We start from the raw sequence: 25,051 nt of genomic DNA on the forward strand, positions 1-25,051 counted from the left end.
GCCATAAAAAAATGAGAAATTAGAGACATTTATAGCTAAATGGATGCACATTGAGGCCATACTCTTAAGTGAAATAGATAGGACACACGTGTAAATACCGAATAGTTTCTCTGGTAGGAGAAACTGAAAGTGTAAATAAGGACTAAAAGATATAATATTGTGAAATAGGAAGAAAAAAGGCAAAGGGGAAGAGGAAGGGGAAGGGGTAGGGGAAAGGAAAGAAGGGAATGGAATTAGTATGAGAATAGAAAAAAACCAGAAACAAAGTCTTTGTAAATAGGGAGGGAGGGAGGGGTTGAAGGGAGGCCAGGAGAATGGGGAAAAAATAAGATCAGAGAGAGATTATGTAAATGTGCAAATTCCCAATAATGAATGTCATTATATTATTTACCTAAAATGTACCAATAAAATTTAATAAAAAAGAGGTAAGTGGTCTTTCTGCTGCATACGGATACGAAGATTTTAAAATACCATTTGTTAAGAACAATCTCCTTTTCTCAGTACATGTTCTTGATGACTTGGTCAAAAATCAGTTTGCTGGAGTGGACTTCCACATGAGCCCCTCCCTAATCAGTAACTACATGGGGAATGTGCAAAGCCTGTACAGAGTGATGGAGCCACAAATGTAAGCATATTGAGTACACAGTTCATCATCCTGCTCCTCCCCAAATTCCCTTAGATACCCAATAGTCTTTTTTTAAAATAAGAAATAATTTTTCAATATCAACAACTTAACACAGTAAGATTTATTGGTTACTAGCAAGAACATTTACGTAAGTGACATGTAAGGGGCATAACCAAGTATTTAGATTTTGGGATTTTGGAGACCAGGAATTTAATGACTGCTATTCTTACTTCAAAGTTTGATGAATTACTCTCTCTCTCTCGAATTCTGAATATTTACCTCCATTTCATTTCACTTGGCAAATGTCTTGTTATTGTGTTGACTAGGGAACTCAAATTAATTTTCATGGCTATATTTCTAGTGAGAACAAAAATATTTATTCATTATTTGGAAAATTATACACATATTTTCAGGGCAAGAATATATGTTAGCCACTTTTGAAGGACCATTGTTTAATCCTTGAATACTATGCATGAGAAACTCAGGCAGCTGGTGATTTAGCTCAAACAAACAAACAAACAAACCTCAGGCAATCTAACTACTCAGTTAAGGTTTATATTTACTTTGGCAACCAAGTGAATATAAAGATACCTTCCCAGGGGCAGGGATTTAGCTCAGTGATTCCGCCACCTGCCTTGCAAGCGCAAGGTCCCTAGTTCAATCCCTGGTATCAAAAATAAATAAATTAATTAAATTAAATATAGAAGATACCTTCCCAGGATTCTTAAAAATGAACATAGGACTACTAGTATGTGGGATTTCATGTAATTTCCACAGAACTTTTGCTTGGTAGCTGCTTTAATATCCTTATATCACAGATGGAAAAATATAAGACAAAAGTCGTAAGTGACTTAGCTAAGCTAAAGTATTTTGTAGATGTAGAATCAGAATTTTATATTGAAGTTAATTTTATTCCTTAATTCATGACCCTTTTACTACTTCATGCTTCCCTGTGGAATACCAAAACATTACTCAGTTTTTCAAAACTAAGAAATTCCATTTTTTAAATATGATAATGTAATACATGTGCCAGCCTTTGCCACTCAAAATATGTCTTGCTTGTGCAATCAAGCAAAGTCATTATGTGTGTGAAAGGAAAGAAAATGAGATTAATAGAAATATTAAGACTGAGAAATTAATTTTGAGAAGGACTGAGAAAGCTATGGTCTTCAAAACCAGTTATATAATGCATTATCTTTAAGTGTCATTTGCTTTAAACTAAAAAGGCTACAGAATCTATAAAATGGCCATATGCGCTTATTTCCAAAATTTACTCATCCTCTAGGCCTCCAAAATCCCCTTGGAGTTACCAAAATGGGTTCCTATCTCATTGGTACCTCATTGTCTTTACCTAGACATTTTCTGTCCTAGAATATGTTTTAAACCTTCTTTGCCCTCTTATACCCCACCCATATTATTTAATGGACTCTCTCATCCATAGTCTCTCCTATAAAAAAATGACACAATAAATTTAAAAAATGAAAAGAACCTATGATTCTCTCATTTGTGTGGGAATATTAAAAGTTGAGGAGATCAAAGAATGATGATGATAGATGCATACTTTTATAAATATACTATTTTAAATACAGACCTATATACTTTAAAAGGGTTAATTTTATTGTTTGTGGATTTTCTATCAATAAAATAAAAGAGAGGAATATGTGCTCAAGGTCAGACAAGCCTGAATCTCATTCATTATTCAACTACATATTGTCTGATTGTTGGCAAGTTTTTTTTAAACTTTGTAATCTCTAATTTAATAATCTGTAAATTAGGATTAAAAATTATACCAGCTTGCTGCTATCTTGAAGTTTGAATTAAATTATCTGAATAAACTTATGGCAGAGTTTACATAATAATCAGAGAAATATAGCCTCATCAAAAGTAAAATTGAGAATTATGCACATTTGTCAGTTTTTGTCTTCATTGCCTGTACATTTGAGCACATATCAAAATTCTTTACCCAGACAAGTATCCTGAAAAGTTTTCCTAAGTTTTCTTCTAGTAGTTTTATAGTTTCTGGTTATATATTTAAATCTTTGATATATTTTGAGTTGATTTTTATATATGGTGAGAGATTTTTATATGTGTCATTCTTCTGGTTATGGGTATGCAAATTTTAAAGTTTATTAACAACACTGCACTTCCTCCAATATATGTTCTCCATGACTTCATCAAAAATCAATTGACTGTAGATGTATAAATTTACTTCTGAGTTTTCTACTCTGTGTCTAGTACATGTGCCTGTTTTATGGTGGTACTATAATGTTTTGGTTACTTTATCATTGCAGTATGTTTTGAAGTCAGAAATTGTGATGTCTCCAACTTTGTTTTTTGGTTCAGGATAGCTTTGGCTACCCATGGTCTTTTATAGTTCTTTATAAATCTTATGAGGACTTTTTCTGTTTCTGTGAAGAATGGTATTGGCATTTCAATAAGAATTGCACTGAATCTCTAAATTGCTTTGGGAAGTATGGATGTATTAACAATATTAGTTTTTGTAATCCATAAACATGGACTCTCTTTTCAATTTTTACTGTTGTTTTGAATTTAATTTATCAGAACTACTGTATGTTTGAGTATTTTCATTATTAAATGTATATCCAAGGTAAAAAAACAGTATATAGTTCCATGTTTATTGCAATGTCATTCACAATAGTAAGATATGGAGTCAACTCTGGTTTCCATTAATGGGTGAATGGATAAAAGAATTATAATATATATATATATATATATATATATATATGATTACTCAGGTATAAAGGTGAAATAAATCGTTTTCATCCTATTTGATGACTCCTGAAGGACAATTTATTAAGTAAAATAAGCCGGGTACACAAATGCAAATACCACAAGTGGTATGTATATATTATGTGAATACACACATTTATAAATATATGCATATGCATACATATATGTACATATATGTAATGGAAGTAGAATAGAAGACTGGCTACCAGAGGCTGATGGGAGTAGAGAGGAGTATGGAGAGGATGGCTAACAGAAACGGGTACAGTTTCACAAGACTATGAGCTTCATATATTCTATAACACGGTAAGGTAAGTATGGTTGAAAATAATCATATATTTCAAAATAACTAGTGAAGAAGATTTTGAGTGTTCTCAATACAGGGAAATATTAAACATCTGAGGAGGTAAATATGCCAATAATTCTGATATGTTCATCGCAGTTTGAATATATGTACGGGAATGTCAAATGTACCTCATAAGTATGCATAAGTATTGTCTATTAAAATAATATATGCACATAAAAGTTATATATATATATACACTAAAAGATAAAATCTAAACTAAGAAAAATATTCTTCATACTTCTCCCCTCAGTATTATGTTTCTTTCTTCTGAAGGAATACTAAGCTCTACATTCTTTTCTGAAGGATATCAGATCTCTTTTCTGGATGTATATTCTACTTCTGCTCATGAAGAAGTATTCTTCTCAAAATGGTTTTTTGGATCACTTTTTCAAATCAATGGCATAAAATATTACTACAGCATTTGTGAGTGCAATCTCTCTCTCTCTCTCTCTCTCTCTCTCTCTCTCTCTCTCTCTCTCTCTCTCTCCTCCCTCCCTCTCTCTCTCCTATCTCTCTTTTAAGGAGACAGGGTCTTTCTATGTAGTCCAAGCTGATCCTGAACCCTCCATGCAGCCCAGGCTGGCCTCAAACTCCTGGCAATCCTCCTGCCTCATCCTCCCTAGTGCTGGGATTACAGGTGTGCGCGACCATGCCCAGCCTCTCTCTTTTGATTACCAAAATAATTCGAAAATTTATAGGGGGATTTACTTAAAAAGAGAACTCACAAAATAGCATGTTAAAAACTGAGGTGTGGTGGACCTGGCCAGTGGTAAACCAGTCTCATTTCTTCTCTTTCTCCCTCTTCATCTTTCTCCTCCCCGTTTTTCTTCTTCCTCCTCCTTCTCCTCCTTCTCCCATTCTTTTACTTTTCCTTTTTTTCCTCTTCTTTCTCCTCCTCCTCCTTTTCCTCCTTCTTTTTTGCAGGCTCTTTTGTAAATAGCATACATATTAAATATTTGTCTTATTTCCATGACTGCATCCTATAGTAAGAATTTACACAAATGACATTCAGACCATGCTCTACAAATCAGCAAATCTGACTTGCAGTTCCCAACCTGCTCTGAGGATATTCCTCATAACTCCTTCAACCTCACACAGTGTAGCATTTTCTCTATACTTAGAAGGGCTCCCCACTTGCAGAGTGGCTTCACTTTTCTACATTGCATTCTGCTATTGCTTTTTGTTCTTTTGGTTGAAATATCCTTCTCCAATCACTTTTTCATCCTTAAGGTTTCAGTTGACGTACTTCCTTCTCAAAAGGAAGGATTATCTACCTAATCAAAAGTATTTTACATATTCTACCATTTTATTCCCTTGCACTGTATCTAGGTGGTGATAAATAATTCCACACTTCTTCATAACAATCATTACTTTGGAATTATTTGGCTTATTTTCCCTTCCTTCAAATAGGCTATCAAGTAGACTATTCTCAAAGAAGGCAGCACACCAGTACAACTCTTTGCTGTTGTTGTTGCTGCTTGTTTTCTGTTTTGTTTCTTGAGATAGGGTCTGACTATATAATTCAGGATGGCCTTAAACTCACTACGTAGCCCGGGCTGGCCTCAAATTCATGGCAATACTCCTGCCTCGGCCTCCTGAGTGCTGGGATTATAGTCATGTGCCACCACTCAACTCTTTATGAAGAACAGAAACACTATTTGTTTAATCCCTGAAAAATGGTAGCTTTTTCCCCAGTCTTGTGATTTGGGAAAATCTCTAATGATGATAGGCAGAATGAGTTCTCCATTCCCTGAATCACTTCAGTACACCTCACATAGTCATTTTCAAGAATGTGACTCTTGAAATGAGCCTGGTGGGTTTCAGGCTAATGAGGAACACCTCATCAGTCTATGAGGAATAGACTGCACAAACGTTTTAAATTGCTTTTCCTTCCTTCTCTGGGGCAAATGAACTAGGGACTTGTAAAAGGGCAGATGGTGTGGCTCTACCACACTCTGTAGGTTCCCATCTCTGTTCCATACTGAGGACATATACGTCTTTCCACTCTTCACCACCACAACCCATCCTCAATCAGGGGAAAGGCACCCAGGGCTCTGACCGCCGCTGGAGCACAGAGGCACTTTCTGCTGATTCAGAGAGATACCACAGGGTGCTGGAAGACAGGGGTACATACATCCTGAAGCAAATTACCAATGGGATGCTGTTGTTGGAACAGTGACATGACTTCATTGCCACATTTGAGAGTTAATTTTTTTTAGAAAGTGACAATAGCCTAGGCCTTTGTCTTAGAATCTTAACTAAAGCCTATATCAGAGACACCTAGAGGGAAAGATGAAATCTCTGAGTGAGGAAGACTGGGCTTTAAATTCAAACTTCTTCACTTATGGACAGCGCTTCCTAAAATTCTGTGATATCTCATGTGTCCAAGGAAGTTTCTTGCCTTATGAAATTGGAACAAGTAGGTCTGGTTCTTAGGCTGCTATGAAGATTTATCTTTTTTTCTTTTGACTCATCTCATTATTCCTCTAGAGACATGGTTATTCTTTTTTGCATGCCACTTATCTCAAAATGTACTTAGACAACTTTCATCACAATCACTTACTGGCCAGGTAATTTCAATGCATACTAGCACTTGTTCTAAACTATTTGATCAAATAAGACTCAGATGGCACAGGTTTGGTCACAGACAAAAGTACTTTTTCCTAATCTGAGAGTTATTAAAGTTTCATACAGAGTAATTTATAATCTAGAAACTTGGGTTGTATATTTTTTAAAAGTACAATAAAATGCATGCTATAACTGCCACCCTCCACTTACACATATATGAAAACTTCATAGATATTTGATATGAATATACTTTTATAAAGGTATTATGCATTAAATATAAAATTAACCACCTTGACAGTTCAAGGTGGTGTATTCTTCTGGTGATATGCTTGTTACCTGTTTATTACCATTTTAAACACACCTAGAGATATCTCCTTCATACATTTTTCTAAGAAACATGAGAATTCATCCGGCTTTCTATCAGATCATCAGCATATGATATGATGTTTCTGTGTGATATCTGATATAATGTTAATTTTATAATAGGATTGGAGGATTTAATCAGTGTTCATTCACAATTCTACATACAGAATCTAACTTTTACATGCCTAGTTTCAAAAAGGATGCAGTGTAGAATTTAGAGTTGCGCACATGGAGCTTTCAGCTGGGAGAGATTATGAACCTAGCATCAAGCCAAATCTAGAATCTACAAATACAGGATTAGTTGACTACCAATATGTACATAACAAATAGATTTACAACAGGTCAGCAAGAAACTGCAGTCTAGGGGTTAAAGGCTGACCTAGGACAGAAGAATACAACTGGAGGTGGAGGAATGGAAAGGAGGTAAAACAAACCAGCAACTATTATTTCCTGGTTTCTTGCCCCTTAACAGTATCTCAAGTATATAGAAGTGGTTGAATTGGTGTCTTTTTTAAAAAATCCAAGTGTTAGCCAGTCTTAGAAGGTTAAAGAGAGGAATGATTAAATTCTGTTTTCTGTTTGCTTTTCTTTTCAATTTTAATAATAATCTGTAATGATAATGATCTCTAATGATTATGTTCCACAAATTTTTTCTCAATCTAAATGTAAGTGGGGAGGAAAAAGTATTTCTTCAAATACTAATTTAAATGAACTTATAAAGCCAAACATGGTATTTAAACAAAGTACAAATTATTTGATTGAAAAGTTAAATGTGATTTTATGGATTTCCAAGAAGGAAAATGGTTGACTATATGTGAAGATAAAGACTCCATTCATATACCTGTACAATAACAAAGGATGAAAAACCAGAATTTCATTGGGAATATTGATACATTAAAGGGGAAAAAGTTTTCCTTTCAGCTTTGAAATAATTAGTGCAGAAATGGAATAAATATAAAGAGAGACAGAAATAAGGAGTGTTAGTTTTAAAACTTGATACCTATTATATGTTATCAATTCAAATTGCACATTTATTTCACATTTAATATTCAAGAAATCAAGATGAGTCATATAATACACAGCTCCATAAAATCACTCTCGACAAGGCAAATACTATCTAATTCCATGTTAAGATTTCCTTTCCCACTATCTCTACTGTTATCATAACCTGTGAAGGAGCTGTCTTGATTATCATCCCTGACGGTACTACTGGATAGTAGTAACTCTTTTATTTTTCAACAAACAAAAAAATAACAAAATCATTTGAGAAAGAGAATATGAATCTGAGATGTCTCACAAGATTACACTGACATTTTCTTGTAAAATTAAGAAAGTTCCAGTCAAAGGGATAGAATAATGTGAGCTTAGTGTCATAGAAAAATTTTGGAATAGGAAGCTTTAGTAATCAGGCCCTTCACTGAAGCAACCATTAAGCCAGGAAGCACTGATAAAATCAACTTCTGTGGAATTCTGGAATCTTAAAAAAGAAGAAAAATAGTAACCAGGGGAGTGCTTAAGAAAGAAGCTGCTAAATCTTGATAAGAAATGGTGCAATGATTTACCTACTCATAATGGGAATTATGGCTTGTGTTCCTGATACATTTTTCTGGTAGCAAAAGGTCAAAATATGAACCCTTTTATAAAGATATTGTGGTTATACTTTGATCTTTCCTTTTGGATCTGAGGTTACTAACACAAATTTTTGTCTTTGAACTGCCCTGATAGGGCTGGAGCAGCTTCTGGAGTTGGTATGTGTTGAGCCACTTAAAGACATGTAATACTTATAAATGAATGGAGCAACTAGAACATATGGGGATGGAGTAAGACATTCAGCAAAGCCTAGAAAGGAGAAAGATGAGAAGGAAAGTAGCTGGGGAAAATGGGCATTGGCCACTAATGAATGAAGGAAAGAATCTAGAATGCAGGTTCAAGGATGAATACAAGCTCAACAAAGACCTGAGTCCATTCTAACCTTGACCTCTGGATGGTCTCCAAGTTCTGGGCAAGCAGAGGCTGAATGTGAAATATGTACCAAAGTGGTCTGCATAGACATTTCACAAATGCTCCAGCTCAATAGACTGCAAAGACAGAGAGAATATATTTTATTTGGCTTTTATTTTGTGTTTGTTTTTTATTCCATGTGTCTAAAGAAATCTTTGTCAGGTCACAGGCTAACTGCTGAGATAATGGAACATAGATGTTCATGACCAATAACTACAAGCATACTTTTGAAATATCAATAAATGGATTTCTGCAGCCCTCAACAACCAACAATAGAAGACTCTAGGGGAGTTAGAGAACCTAATTCATAGAAAATTTAACTTTTTAATTCAAATTACAAAGTACACATAGAAACTACAAACTAGAGCTCATTAACATAAAAAAGGAATCAATAATGTTTGAGTAACTCAGACATGGACTTACCAGATAGAGACTTTGAATAAAATAATTTGTATATGCACAACTGTAAGACAGCTATCTTAAATATTGTCAAAGAGCTAATGGAAACTATGGGAAAAGTACCTAATGGGAACCAAGAGAACAATATATGAAGAAAGAGAGAATACCAGTAAAAAATATGAAAATTAAATAAAAGAGTAAAATAGATAATCCTAAATATAAAAAGTCAATAGCCAAAATGAAAAATTTACTAAAGCATTTTAACAGCAAATTTGAGGAAGTAGAAAAATTATCAGCAGATTTTAGGACAAGACAAATAAAACTGCTTTGAGAAGCAGGAATAAAAAATAATGAAGAAAAATGACAGCTTAAGGAGCTTGTGGGATACCATAAAAATAATAATGGGTGTAACATGAAAAACTCAGAGGGAAAAAGGGTAGAAAAGATATTTGAAGGCATAATGGCTGACAATTTTCCAAATTTGATAAAATACATAAGCATCTAAGAAGCTTAATGTAGATCAGCCCATGCCAGGCCCATCTTCAGGATACCAGAGAGAGAGGTCCCAGGTTGTAGAGAGCCCCCTACCCCATCCAGGCCTTGCCCACGGCACCTGCAGGACACACCCTACCCTCCTCTGGCCTCTTGGCTGTACTGCCACCTGGTTCCCCATACAAAGACACAGGGGACACCAGACCACTGTACTGGGTAAGTTGGAGGGATCATCTCCTCCCATCCAAACCTGGACTATCGTCAGGGGAAGGACAGCTGGAACATGCAGTACAACCTTGCAGAGTTCAAGCCTACAGGAGGACAGAGAGCTCAACTTGGGGCTTGCAGCCAGAAATCTGCCTGAATCTCACAGGTCTGTGACTGGCTTGCTGAGACTCATTGACTTATATCTGCACACTGCTGCAGATATATTGTGACAGCAGAGACATACCCTGAAGGAGGCCCTTCATTTTCATTTTTATTTTTTATTTCCAAAATTAGTATTATTGCTTTGGTTTTTTCTCTCTCTTATTTTTAATTTTTTTCCTACTCTTTGCAAATTTTGGTTTTTCTCTTCTTTTTTAATTTTTTCTTTTCACTTTCATTTCTCTCTCACACACACTCACTTTCTTGCTGACCCACATCGTTCTTCATCTCCCTTTTTGTTCCTGTTCTGGCCCTAATTTGGTTTTCTTCTTTATTTTTCTTTTATACTCTTTTTCCTTTTCTCACCTGTGTCCTCTAGCCTCACTGTTAAACTTCCCCTATCCTTTTACCTATCTGTCCCTCCCTTCGCAAATCCTTCTAACTCCCCATCCCAAAGGGTAAAGCTGCTATATTGAAGAAATTATTCACTATAAACATATGTTGGGTTGGTTCTTGATTTTGATTTAATTCATACAGTTAAAGGTGATAGATTAATAACTACCACAAATTGTCATTTTCTATGATGTACTTGATGCTATAGTATTGCTGATTGTTTCACTTGGGCTAAGGTGTTATGAATGATCTAGTCAGTGGTCATTCCTGGTATAATGAAAATGAAACAGCCTCAGAGTCATTAGAGACTCAAAACCTAAGAACCAGCTATATCTGGAAGACATCTCTCAGAAGCAATCATTCCATAAGGGTTCTAATTAGAAGCAACAAAGATACTTACAATAAGCAATTTCAAAGTATCAAGCCATGAATTAAACCAAGGACAGTACCAAAAGCAAAAATGAGAAGACATTTAACCAAGGCACAAACTCAAACTACCACCCCACCAAGGGTAAATTCTGGGGGAAGTGAGGTGGAAAAGTCTGATAATCAACCACCTGGACACCCTGAACTGATAGCACAGAAAGTAACAAAACAGATGAATAAGGCTCTTGAAAAATTCAAATCATAAATAATCTTCCAGATAACTACAGAAAAGATGAGCAAAGTGAAAGACCTGATTAGAGGTTCTAGAAAAGAAACAGATAAAAAAAATAGATGAGCTCAGAAACATGCTGAAAGCCATGAATGCCCAGCATAAGAAAGAAATGGAAACTATGATCACCCAACATAAGAAAGAAATGGAATCTGTGAAACAGATTCAAACAGATATTCAGGAGATTAAAAACTCCACTGAAAGTATCCACAGCAGATTAAGGGAATATGAAGATAGAATATCAGATATAGAAGACAGGATCGCTCTTAAAGACCATGAAAAAAGAGATTTCTTAAAAATAGGAGGGGACTGTGAGAAATCAGTCCAGCAGCTGCTAGATGATGCAAAGAAGAATAACATAAGACTGATAGGAGATCAAGAAGAAACAGGAGAAAGTATAATTGACATTAAAAAAAAACTGTTCACAGAAGTAATAGTAATAAAACTTCCCAGACAGAGGTGGAGAATTTGATATACAGATAAGTGAGGCATATAGAACTCCAACTAGCCATGATCAAAAAAATCTACACCTAGACATATAATAGTCAAGATCCCAGAAACCCAACAGAAGAACAAAATCCTACAGCATTAGAGAAAAGCAACAAATCACCTAAAAAAGGAAAGCCCATCAGAATCACAGCAGACTTCTCAACACAAACCTTCAAGTCAAGGAGAACCTGGAGTGAAGTATTTCAAACCCTAAAAGAAAATAACCTTCCAACCTAGACTGTTGTATCCTGCAAAATTATCTTTCAAAATCAATAGGGAAATTAGATACTTCCACTACAAAGAACACCTGAGAAATTTCATGAACACCAAACCAGCGCTACAAACAAATCTAAACAATATCCTAGAAAAAAAAACAATGAAGGTCACAATTCCATGAGGGCCAACAGAGGGAAGCCACCAGGCAAAGTAAAAAACTAAAGGGAAAGGGGGAAAAATAAATGAAAGAACCAACAAAAGTAAAACATCATGACAAGGATGAGTCAATATCTATCAATTATAACCATCAGTGTAAATAGCCTCAATTCACCAATCAAAAGAAATAGACCAACAGAATGGATTAAGAAGCAAAACCCAGCAATATGCTGTATACACACCTAACTCAAAAAGAAATTCATAGACTGAAAGTAAAAGGATGGAAAACAGTTCTCCATGCTACAGGAACCCAGAAAAAAGCAAGGTTAGCAAACTTATTTGCAGACAAAGTAGCTTTCAAACCAAAACTAATTAAGAGAGACAAAGATAGTCACGACAACCTTGTGAAGGGAACAATCCAAGAGGAAGAGATGACAATCATAAATATATATGCACCAAATACAAATGCCCCAACTACACAAAACAAACATTAATGGACACGAAAAACCAAATAAGCATGAACACAACTGTAGTGGGGAGACCTCAATACCCTACCGTCACAAATAGACAGATGATCTAGACAAAAAATTAACAACGAAATTCTAGAACTGAACCAAGCTATTGAATAAATGGACTTAATATATGTTGACAGAGTGTTCCACTCCACAAAATCAGAATACACATTCTAATTCCACATGGGTCATTCTCTAAAATAGACCACATGCTACCTCATAGGACATGTCTAAGTAAATGTAAAAGAATTGAAGTTACCCCCTGTACATTATCAGACCATAGTGCAATAAAATTGGAGATCAATAGCATAAGAAACTGCAAAATCACCACAAACACATGGAAACTGAATAACACCCTCCTGAACAACCAATGGGTCACAGAGGAAATTAAAGAAGAAATTAAACAGTTTCTACAAGAAAGTGATAACGCCACTACAACATACAGGAATCTGTGGGACACAATGAAAGCAGTTCTACGAGGGAAATGCATAGCAGTGAATCCCCATATTAGGAAAATAGATAGAACTCAAAAAAATAACCTAATGCAGAACCTCAAGGTCCTAGAAAAAGAAGAGCATAACAAATCCAAAGCTCGTACAAGAGAAGAAATTATAAATATCAGAGCAGAAATCAATGGAATAGAGACTAAGAGAATGATACAAAAAATCAATGGATCAAAGAGTTGGTTTTTTGAAAGAATAAATAAAATCAATAAACCTTTAAGCAAACATATCAAACAAAGGAAAGAAAAGGCTCACATCCATACAATTAAGAATGAAAAATGTGAAGTCACAACAGATCCAACAGAAATCCAGCAGATCATCAATACCTGCTTCGAGAACCTGTACTCTAATAAAATGGAAAACACAGAAGAAATGAACAGATTCTGAAATACATATGAATTACCAAGGTTAAATGAAGAATATGTAAAAATTCTAAACACCCCAATTACAATGAATGAAATTGAAAATGTAATAAAAAATTTACCAATAAAGAAAAGCCCAGGTCCTGATTGCTTCACTGCTGAATTCTATGAGACATTTAAAGAAGAACTACTGCAATTATTCTTTAAACTCATCAAGTTAATTGAAAGGGAAGCAAGGCATCCAAATTCATTCCTAGAAGCAAGTGTTACTTTGATTCCAAAACCAGAGAAAGATTCAACTCAGAAACAGAACTATAGGCCAATCTCCCTAATGAACATAGATGGAAAAATCCTCAACAAGATACTGGCAAACAGAATACAGAGGGTCATCAAGAAGATCATACACCTTGACCAAGTTGGATTTATCACAAGGATGCAAGGACAGTTCAACATTCATAAATCAATAAATGTAATACAGTATATTAACAGAGTCAAGGAAAAATACCATATGATCATCTCAGCAATTGCAGAAAAGGCATTTGACAAAATCCAGCACCCATTCATGATAAAAGCCCTACAGAAAATTGGAATAGAAGGTCTTTATCTCAACCTGATTAAGACTATCTATGAAAAACCAATAGCCAATATCATACTAAATGGTCAAAAACTAAAAACTTTCATGGCAAATCAGGAGCAAGACAAGGATGCCCACTATCACCACTCCCATTCAATGTAGTTCTGGAAACATTAGCCACAGCAATTAGGAAAAAGAAAGAAAGAAAAGGAATAAAGATAGGAAAGGAAGAAGTTAAACTGTCATTATTTGCTGATGATAGGATAGTTTACATAGAAGACCCAAATAACTCTGCGAAAAGATTTCTATTCTTAATTGATTAAGTAGAGTAGCTGGATACAAGGTCAACACTCAAAAAACAATAGCCTTCTTGTACACAAATAACAGACTGACTGAGAGAAATTAGGAAAATAATTTCTTTTACAATGTCATCCAAAACAATGAAATATGTAGGAATCAATCTAACAAAGGAAACAAAAGACCTCTGCACTGAAAACTACAGCCCTCTGAAAAAAGAGATTGAAAAGGATATAAGAAAATGGAAAGACATCCCTTGCTCTGGGTTGGAAAAAACAATATAGTGAAAAAGGTCATACTTCCAAAACTATTATATAGACTTAATGCAATGCTGAATGAAATTCCAACAATATACTTCACAGAACTAGAGAAAATAATCCAAAACTTCACATGGAAACAAAAGAGACCTAGAATAACAAAAGCAATTCTAACCAACAGAGACATGGCAGTGGGTATCATAATCCCCAACTTGAAATTATACTACAAAGCTACTGTGATAAAAACAACATGGTACTGGCAAAAGAATATACCTGAGGATCAGTGGAATAGATTAGAGGATGCAAAAACAACACCAGACATACTCAGCCACCTCATCTTTGACAAAGGAGCCAACCACCTTCACTGGAGGAAAGGTAGCCTATTTAATAAGTGGTTTTGGAAAAACTGGGTTTCTACCTGGCAAAGATTAAAACTAGACTCATACCTATCACCATGCACTAAACTAAGATCAAAATGAATTAAAGATCTAAATATTAAAACAGAAACACTAAACTTGCTGGAAGATAAGTTAGTAGAACTCTTGAAGACATTGGCATAGGAAAAGACTTTATGAACAAAACCTCAGTAGCTCGGGAACTAACACAAAGAATCAACAACTGGGAACTCATCTTATTAAAAAGCTTCTGCACTGCAAAAGAAACCACTAACAAAGCTAAGAGACAACCTACAATGTGGGAAAAAAATTTTAGCAGCTGTACCTCAGACAAAGGTCTATTATCTAGAATATATAAAGAACTGAAAAATATCAGACCCCCCAAATTCAAAGACTCACTTCAAAAATTCGCATCTGAAATGGACCGATATTTCTCAGACAAGGAAGTAAAAGCAGCAAATAAATATATGAAAAAATGTTCAACATCATTGGTCATTTGAGAGATGCAGATGAAAACAACACTGAGATTCTACCTCACCCCGGAAAGAATGGCTGCTATCAAGAAATAAGCCAATAACAAATGCTGGCTGGGGTGTGGGAAGAAAGGAACCCTTCTTCATTGCTGGTGGGAGTGCAGACTGGTGCAACCATTGTGGAAATCATTATGGAGATACCTCAAAGAACTAGGACTAGAGGTCCCATTTGACCCAGCTATTCCCCTCCTAGGTATCTTCCCCAAAGAATTAAAAGAATCATACCACAGTGATATATGTGCACTCATGTTCATAGTGGCACAGTTTGTAATAGCTAAAGCTTGGAAACAACCCAAGTGCCCATCAACTGAAAACTGGATAAAGAAAATGTGTTTTTTTTAAGGAAATGGAGTACTACTCAGCCATACAGAATGAGGAACTAGAGTAATTTATAACTAAATGGTTGCATATCAAGGCCATACTCTTAAGTGAAATAAGTAGGACATATGTTTTTAAATACCAAATAGCTTCTCTAGTTTGAGAAACTGAAAGTGTAAATAAGGATTAAAATGATTAAAATGAATAATTGATAATTTGAAATAGGAAGAAAGGTCCAAGGAGGTAACAGTGGTGGGAGGGGAACTGGAAAGGAAAGAAGGGAAAGGAAAAATTATGAGGAAAGAAAAAAAAACAATGGAAATGAAATCTACGTAAATAGGGAAGGGTGGAGGGGGTGAAGGATGCACAGGTTATGGGGAAAAAATAAGAACCAAGATACATCATGTACAGGTACAAGCGCCCAATGATAAATGTAAATGTATTGTATGCCTAAAATGTACCAATAAAAGAACTTAAGAACTAAAAAAAAAGAAGCTTAATGTACTCCAAGAAGTATAAACTCAAAGAGATGCACACCAAAACACACCATAACCAAACAAATGAATGCTGAATACAAAGGAAAATCTCAAAAGTGACTAGAGGATGGTTTGAGACTCATGCATTTCTAGAGAAGTCTCAAAAGTTTCAGTTGCTATTGAAATCAGTTCCACAGTTGCTCAAAAATTTAAACATAGAATTACTGTATAACCTATAATTCCATTCTTATATATACCCAGAAGAACTGAAAATAGGTACTCAAACAAATACTTGAACACACACATAAATACAGCAGCAATATTCAGAGATGTCAACAGATAAAAGCACTCCCCATGTTCATTAATTGGTGAATAAATGAATTGTGATATATACATCTATTGAAATGTTATTCAGTCATAAAAAGGAATGGAGTGTAGATACATGGCACAATGTTGACAAACTCTGAGAATATTTTGCTAATAAAAGAAGCCAGACACAAAATGTTACATATCATATGATTAACTTCACATGAAATATACAGTTATTTGGCCTTGGTAGAATACAGTGGATAAATCAATAGAGACAGAAAGTAGACTTGTATTTTCCAGGGGCTAGACAGTGGGAGCAATCAAGAGGAGTTGCCTAATACATATGTGTTTTCCTTTGGATGATGAACATGTTTTAGAAGTGGTGGTGGCACAGAATTGCAAATATACTAAATGTCATTAATTGTACACTGGTAAAATGGTTAATTTTATATTATTCAAAATGCAACTCAATTTTTTAGCAAAACATTTATTTTGGATATGCATAATGGTAACACTCATCATAGGGAATTTGCACCTGTACATGATATATATAAAAAAGGAAGAGGCAGGTTATATCATGCAAGTCAATTTTTTAAAAAGTGAGAATTGATATCAGTAGCTTGGAAACAAATCTAAGATTTACCAGTGAAGCCCTCCCTTAGGAAACATAACATCAGAATGTTGGACTTCACAAAGGATGGTACAAACCAAAAAAAAAAAAAAAAAAAAAAAAAAAAAAAAAAAATTAGCATCAACAATTTTAAAGAAGTTTTCAAAGAATTTCAAGAACTTGTTTGTGCATATTAAGATCCTTTGTAAATATCTAAATTTTAGTGCATTAGTGCATTTTATACCAGAGAGAGAGAAAGAAGGAAAGGAGGGAGGTAAAGATGATAAAAATAAAATCTGAAGCTTTACCCAACTACCATAAGAAAGTTAGTCTCAATATGAAGGAAAGAGATGCTAGGAGCCACACAAAAATGTCTTCTACCATCTTCATTTTGAGAAAATTGCTTTATCCATCTGCATTTTCCCCATATTCCTGCTAAAATCCTTTTCTTGTGGATTACTTCTTTCCTTTCCTTCCACCAAGTTGTAGCATCATGGTCCTGAAGTTCAATATTAATTGACCTCTAGAGAGAAAACTATAGACAGGACACAAACAGTAAATTTCTCAGTTTAATAATCTCTTCCCACCATCTCTTTCTATAACATACACAAATAATACAGCAGCATAAGGAGAATTTTACAAGATGTTCACAAGGCAATATGTTACCAAGTAGGCACTCAATAAATATTCGTTGATAGGTTTTAAAGTCCCACTAAACTACTTCCTCAGAGTCCCCTTGGCCCAATTAATAACTTTGCAAGAAAAGATAAATCTACAGAGCCATGCTTTAAAAAACTCTTGTAGATTGATTTTGTATATAGCTTAGTCTATAATCTTCAAGATATATACTGCTTGGAGAGGGACTCAAGGTAGTTTGTCATTCCCATCTTGTATCTTTAGCATTATTAAAGGATATGATGGGGGAAAGCAGAGAATTTGTAAATAAATATTATAACAACAAACACTGAGATAAACTAGAAAAACTAAGAATATTAATTTGTTTTCTAAGAGCTTTCATGAAAGCAAGTTGGGCTTTGTAAAGAATGAGATGTTTTTATTCCTTTTTCTTTTTATAGAAAGAGGCAAACACAAAAAGGAATCAAATTTTTCACAAGCAGAAGTGGAATGTCCAATAACGTAGTTGCATTTTAATTTACACAGAAGGGTGTCTATAGGATAGGTCTAGCATTTACTATCCATATGGCTTTCAAAAAAATTATTTTCCTCCTGTGAATCTCAAATTTTTCATCTGTGAAAGAAGAATGCAACTATAGCTATTTTGATACAATTATTATGAAGATCACATGCAAACTACTACTTTGATTTTATTTACAATAAGTTTACATACTGGTTAAAGAAACAGACTGGAGTTACAAACACAGAAAGTGATCACAAACACATCTCAACTCCCCCTCCTATTAACTATGTGACTTTTGAGAAATCAGTAAAATTGTGGATGAGATTTGCACTTGTGTAAGTAAAAGCTTATCCAGATGTGTGTGCGCTCATGCTGAGGACACTTCTAAAAAGATGTTCAGGATCTTAAATGTGGTAGTAATTTCTTCAAGGAAGAAACAGGAGATGTTTAAAAGATAGAGAAAGTAGTATTATTTATAGAAAAAAGGTAATAAAAAGACCATAAATTACCACCTCAATAGTAATTCCTTATGCAATTTAAAAGACTATTTTCTGGGATTATTTTTCTTTTTTTGTTTGTTTTGGTTTTTCTTTTTTTTTACTTACAGAATAGGAGCTCACTGGAATTGAGTTCGGTTTTTTCTTTATCATTATTTGCTATAAACATAAATAAATTACAACCTTCTCTATTTTACAGGATTTTCTTTATTTGTTTTTTGTTTGTTTGTTTGTTTTGTAAAAGAGAAGAACGGAAGCTGGGTGTATATCTCAGTGATACAGTGCTTGCCTAGCATGTGTGAAGTTCTGGGTTTAATCACCAGCACAGCTGAGAGTGGGGTGGGGGGGAGATCATGATATAATTTTAAAGAATCAACGATGCAGTCTTACAAAATTTTTGGTATAAGGATTACTAAACATCAATACTACTTTACTATTAACATCTATCATTGTAATCAAGTCACCCGGATCATACATAAATCATTCGTATATCTAGAAGAATCAGCCACATCATCTTCCTCACTGCCCTGAGCTTTGCTACAATTCACTTGAGAAGTGTAAGTAGAACTATTTAATGATCATCCACTGTCAATCCTCTCCATGGGGACTGAGTGATATTTCTATCTTAGGCTAGAAGTTTCTGCCCCATCAGCATTTAGAGCCATCTAGCACTTAACAACTGGTTAAAAGAGAAGTGGTAAACAGGTTTGCTTTGAAGTGCTTCTTTAGAAAGGCTCCAGCAAAAAAAGCAATTTTTCTTTGACCACCAGATACTGTCAAAACCTTGTAGAGAAACTCGTGTGGCAGAAACTTTACAAATTACTCATGTCAGCTGAGTGGATGCTATTTTGAAATGTTACAGAACACAGCCCTTTTCTCCTCCAGAATAGTGTCCCTTGCCTTTCTATTGTTGCTCCTTTTATTTCTTTGATTTCCTATCATAAGTTAGGAAGAAGAGTGCTAAAATAGTGTCATTTCTAGCCACCCGTTAAACACTGCTTTCTTTCTCCATCTGTCAGACCACTCTGAGGCATAAATAGTAAATGTAGTCATCAAAACCACAAAACAAACATTCCTGTCATTTTCAAACACTGTGACCACAAGAGTAGGTACTATCACCAATCCCTTGGTAAAAATTTGCCCTGGAAGCAAATAAATTTGAAAATGCCCAAAGGGAAAGCCTGAAGAATCCTACTTTGTGTAGAAAAAAAAGGGCAAAGTAGAAAAACCAGTTACTGATGACAGAAGTTTTTGTTTACAGTGAAGTCTATGATAAAAATTTCAATTGGACTTTGATCTCTTTTATGTGACCTTCTTAGGATTAATAGCCAGAGTGGTTCTTTGTTGTGTAACTACATAAAATCAGTGAGTTCCTTCCCCAGACAGGGATTTTATTTTCTATATAAAGGATATCATCTAATTTGGTCAGGTCAATACATCCTTGTGTATATTCCGTATTTACCTTTGGTTTGATAAAAAGTATTCCCAGGCTTGGGAATCAGAAAATCATTTCGGTGTTCATGTTAATAATCTGTAAGTATAGCAATTTCAATAAATTCTGTAGTCTGTAAAGATGTGTACACAATGTTATGGTTTATGTCTAGATATCTCACAAGTCTCACGTGCTCATATGCAGAGCTTTTAGACAGTGATTCCATTATGGGAAATTATAGCTGATCAGTTGTTAGGAGACAAGGTCTGGCGGAGAGGCAGGTCACTGGGGGCATGACCTAGAAGAATATATTTCCTGCCAGGCCCTGCACTTTGCTTTATGCTTCCTGGGTGCCCTGACATGAGCAATTTTCTTAGGTCCGCCCCTCTTCTCTTCTCCTTGGGAGTCTAGAGACCATGGAATGAAACATGAGCCAAAATAAGCTTATCCCAGCCATAAAGAAACAGACTAACACACACTCAAATAAACTTTCTACAAACAAATTCATAAAGAAGAAAGCGTTAAAATTTTTTCTTTCTTCTTTTCTCTTTTAGCGCGGTACCACTGAACTACACCTCCAGCCCTTTTTAGTCCCCAGGGTGGGTTAGAACTTGAGATCATCCCCCCTCAGCCTGCCAAGTAGAGAGCAGCTAGGATTAAAGACATGTGTCACATCCCTGGTTGAAAAACGTTTTGGAAGCAATGACAACTGGTGTCAGATTCACACTTTTTTTCTTGTTAGTGCCTTCCAAAGCAACCATTGGAAGTTCTACAGAGTTTAAAATGCAATATAATCCCATTAAATTCAATCCCTTTCATAGATTGAAAAATAATTCTTTTTCCAAAAATATCCAAATCCTAATGCATGGAATTTGTAAATATTATACTTGAAAAAAAGGATCTTTGCTGATGTGATTAAAGCTAAGCATCTTTAGATGAGAAAACTCACATAGCCAAATCATACCCACATTTTATACAACACTAACCTGTCAGGATTATGTGACAGTTCATCTCCCCTGAAAAGCACTTGCTCCTTACTGGCCCTGGCATTTGAACAACAACCACAATCTGCAGGATAATAATCGTGACTTCTTGCGTGACTCAGAGAAGAGTGAACAGAATACACTCAATTAACCAAAAAGATGTATCACATTTTAAAAATTGGCTTGGAAATTATTGGAAAGCCTGAGAGTACGGGTTCCTAACTGAGCTTCCAGTCATAGCTCCCAAAGCCACGGTATAGAATGTGTGTACTGGAGGAGGGGCTGCTGTCCCTGAAAAGAAATCAGGCATTTGCAGAATCAGGAAGCTATCTGCTAAATTGCTGACATGGTCCCATATCCAAAAACATAGTATACAACAGGGAGAGTAGATATCTCATGCCCTACTCTCCCCTGACTTGTTCGAAACATAAATTTAATTTGGGCTTATTTGACTGACAAAACCTAAACCAGCAAATAGTTTCCCTCGGTTTGGAAGTCTAGAAAATGGTTTTTTTTTTTTCTTCAATTTCCTACCTCTGCTTGTTTAAAAAGGAGTAGAATATAATTTATGCCAGATACTTGTTAGTATCCAGCTTGCTATCTGAAGGAAAATATATTAAATGTGCTTATATGGTGTCTGTTTTAGTCGAGTTTAGGAGGCAGTTGCAAAAAGTTTAAGTCTATTTAGAGGTTAAATTCTTATCATAGGAAGCCTTTGGTATAAAGAGAAGTTGAGCTTTAACTAGACTGGCATATACAATGGTATAAAAGAGGATGGGTGTGTATTAAAGCCCTGTAATAGGGAATCTTTGTACACATCATCTCATTTAACTCTTGTAACAGCCATATGAAAAGGGAATGACTATCCCCATGGGAGAGATGAGAAATAGAGGCTTAGACAAAACACTGTTGAATTTTTAAATTCCTACTTATTCCATTACATGACATCTCAGACCACCTGATATTCTGAGACCTTAGTTAACCTATTTGGTCAATTTTGGTGAAGTTATGGATCATCTGTGTGTGTGGCATGCAATAGCATTTAGTAAGTTGCATATGATATATAACCTGCCCTTTTGCAAACCCACTAAACAAAGCGAATGAATATAGGAATGTGTATGTCCCCTCAGATTCTCATAAGGGAATCTTCAGAAAGGTAAATCCTTTAAAATCACTTCACTTATTCTGGAAATATGAATAGTTGAAAAGCAAAGCTGAAAGTGACAAAAGCTGAGATGCAAGTCACTTGAAAACCCATGTGAGAAAAGGAGATACACTGAAGAGACATGGAAAACAAGAAGTGTTTTAGAGAAAAAGATATAAAAATGTGTCAGAAATACCCATCATTTGAGTAACAATCATATGTATAGTTCCATGTGTCCCTAGGTTTATAAATGTAGGCTAGGGAGGAGACCCCTAGGTTGTACTTAAAGAAGGGCACGTTAGGAACTGAACATCACCAAACAAGAGTGTGATTTTGTTGGTTATAAAAAAGAATGTGACTCACATTGGATCTGAGAGATGTTTCATAAAAAGCATTCCACAGTAGAGTTAGTTATAGAAATGGTACTTAATTCACCCTATTTCTGAAAGAGTTGCAATTATATCCCCCACAAGATTTCTTAGGCCCTTTCAAATGGAAATGAAGGTTGAAGATACAGCTCAGTCATAGTAAACCTGCCTAACACACACAAGGTCCTGGCCTAGATACTGAGCACTACAGCCATAATTATTGTCTTAGTTACTTTTTTTCCTTGTTGAAACACAATACCCACACCCAAAGTTAAAAGAGGAAAGATTTAGCTCACAGTTTGTAGAGCTTACAGTCCATAATTGGCTGCGACCAAAGGCAGGGGGGCATTGCAGAGGAGAACCAGTTCATGGCAAGCAGAAGGCCGAAAAAGCAACAAAGACCTTACCAGTATCTTTCTGCCCCTTTTACCTTATCCAGACTGCTTAGAACGGGCAGCACTCACACCCTTACTCCTAGTGACTTTGAGCCTAGCATTGCACCATGAATCAATTCCAGCATCACACACTCTAGATCCAGCCACCTCTGAATAAGCCCCACCCATGACTGCATGAGCCTTTGTGGGGTGGGACATCCAAACACAAGCTGTACAATGATAAATAAAAAAATGTTTACAATAATAAATAAAATGAAAATGCCTACATATATTTAGCAACATTTCAAACTATACACCAGAGAATAATTTGTGTAGGTGTGCATATGTATGTACCTTATATATCTGAATCTATACTTATATGTCCATTTCAGTTGTTCACACTCTGCAGATATTAAGACTATACAATAAAAAGTCTGACATCACTTCCAACCTCCAATCCTACAAATTAACAGGTGAAATTAGATATGGCAAACAGAAGTGCCTTACAGAGGAAACACTCAGAAAGCACAATAGAGGCAAGTATCTCAGTTCTAGCTAATCCCAGGTAGAAAGCAATACCCTAATTAGAAAATACAATTTCAGTATTTTTTAAAACAGAAGGGATTATTAGATTCTCCTACTTTAGACTTAAACCCTCAGTAAAAGCATTTGATTAGACTCAGATCCAGTAAAATTTCAAAATACATGATATTAGTCAGTCATAAAAGTTAAATTTCATATTCTTGGTAAAATCGGCAAAGTAAAATAATAAAAAATTAATGTCAATAGTAAAAGAACACTATCTGCAGGAGTTGGTGAATGGACAATAAATAACCTTAACTTATAAAACAGCATTGCGCATTTATTAGTTTTCATTTAATTATATTAAATATGTGTCAAAATACTTTTTAGTAAAAATACTTTTTATTGAGGCATAACTTTCATCCAGTAAACTGTAGAATTTTATTAAATAAATACAATGCAAAAATTAAACCAAATGAAACTGTATTGTCTTAAATACATTTCAAATTCACTATATTTTTAATGAAAAACACTCAATTTTTAAGAAACATTTTCAAAGATGAAGTTTACAAGGCTTATTTTTCCAAAGAGCTAACTTAGGGATTCTTTTTCATTTATTTTTCAGTATACAGTACAGACTTTCTTATTTTCAACTGCTGATATATACTATTTTTCATAAAAGTTGTTCATACTTTCTTTTATATGTTGTCTTTTATTATCTTCCCCTCCCATTGCACAAAATAGCTGGACTAATTTCTCCTGCCTAAGTCCTCAGTCCATCTCAGTGTCTGGGAGATAAGATTAGAGGCCTTGATCCCCCTGCTGTTAGAACAAGACCTCAATCTCTCACTGTCTCTATTTAATCAGGTCTCTATTTTAGCTGCCACAAAGCTGTCAACAAAAGAAAGTAAGCTATCCCCCATCAAGGGGTTAAATTGGATTTCACAGTGTGCAAAGGCTCTTCTGAGCAAAATTCCACCTGCACCCTCCGTCACGCAAATTACTTCTGACTTTTAATTTATTTCTCTAGGAAATGGAAAGGTATGGCATAACCAAAGTCAACAGGGAATAAAGTACAAGGTGTAATCAGGTGCTCACCGAATGCAGGCCCCCTTCTCTGTCAGCTTTAATAGGTTCTCAGAACACACAATTTATAGAATGCATGACATGTCCTCTCTGTTCTGAGTTTTATTTTGGACTTGTCTAGTTAATGATTCCAACAAGTGACAACTGACGATTGCTTGATGCAATGGTGCCTGGAAGATGTGTACTTTGTACATTGAAGTTCAGCCTGTGAGTTTGGAAAAAAAATAAGAATAATAATTGAACTAGACAGTTGGATTCCTAATGTGTAATATCTAAACCAGGGAAGAAATCTGATTCAGGTGATGGCGATATTCATTTTGCAGGATTGTGGGTGGCAAATGTGGGTACATGTTGAAAACAAAGAAAATATATTTTTAGATGAGATTATTATTTTGTGACCAAATCCATTTAGCAGCAAAATCATTAAATAATTCAAGTAATACAATTTGATACACTCCCTCTTCTAAGTTGAACAGAATATGAAAGTATTTCTATGATTTAATTTCACAAAACCAATTTTAAAGGTAAGTGGAAATTTATATGA

The 25,051-nt window shown here is 35.0% G+C and overlaps 1 long non-coding RNA gene across 3 annotated transcripts in view; it reads right to left on the reverse strand.

Moving 5' to 3' along the window:
• LOC147830658 (uncharacterized) overlaps window positions 1-24,607 on the reverse strand; it is a 172,457-nt gene extending 147,850 nt beyond the window's left edge. For all 3 annotated transcript variants that reach the window (XR_015449029.1, XR_015449030.1, XR_015449031.1), the window contains exon 1: window positions 24,520-24,607. This is a non-coding gene — a long non-coding RNA (uncharacterized LOC147830658). The remainder of the gene's footprint in view (window positions 1-24,519) is intronic.
• Between the last annotated feature and the right edge of the window lie 444 nt (window positions 24,608-25,051).

Source organism: Heterocephalus glaber, unplaced genomic scaffold (genome assembly GCF_053883595.1).
Source record: "Heterocephalus glaber isolate CG9 unplaced genomic scaffold, H.glaber_assembly_v1.0 deba00000071, whole genome shotgun sequence".
Lineage (NCBI taxonomy): Eukaryota > Metazoa > Chordata > Mammalia > Rodentia > Bathyergidae > Heterocephalus > Heterocephalus glaber.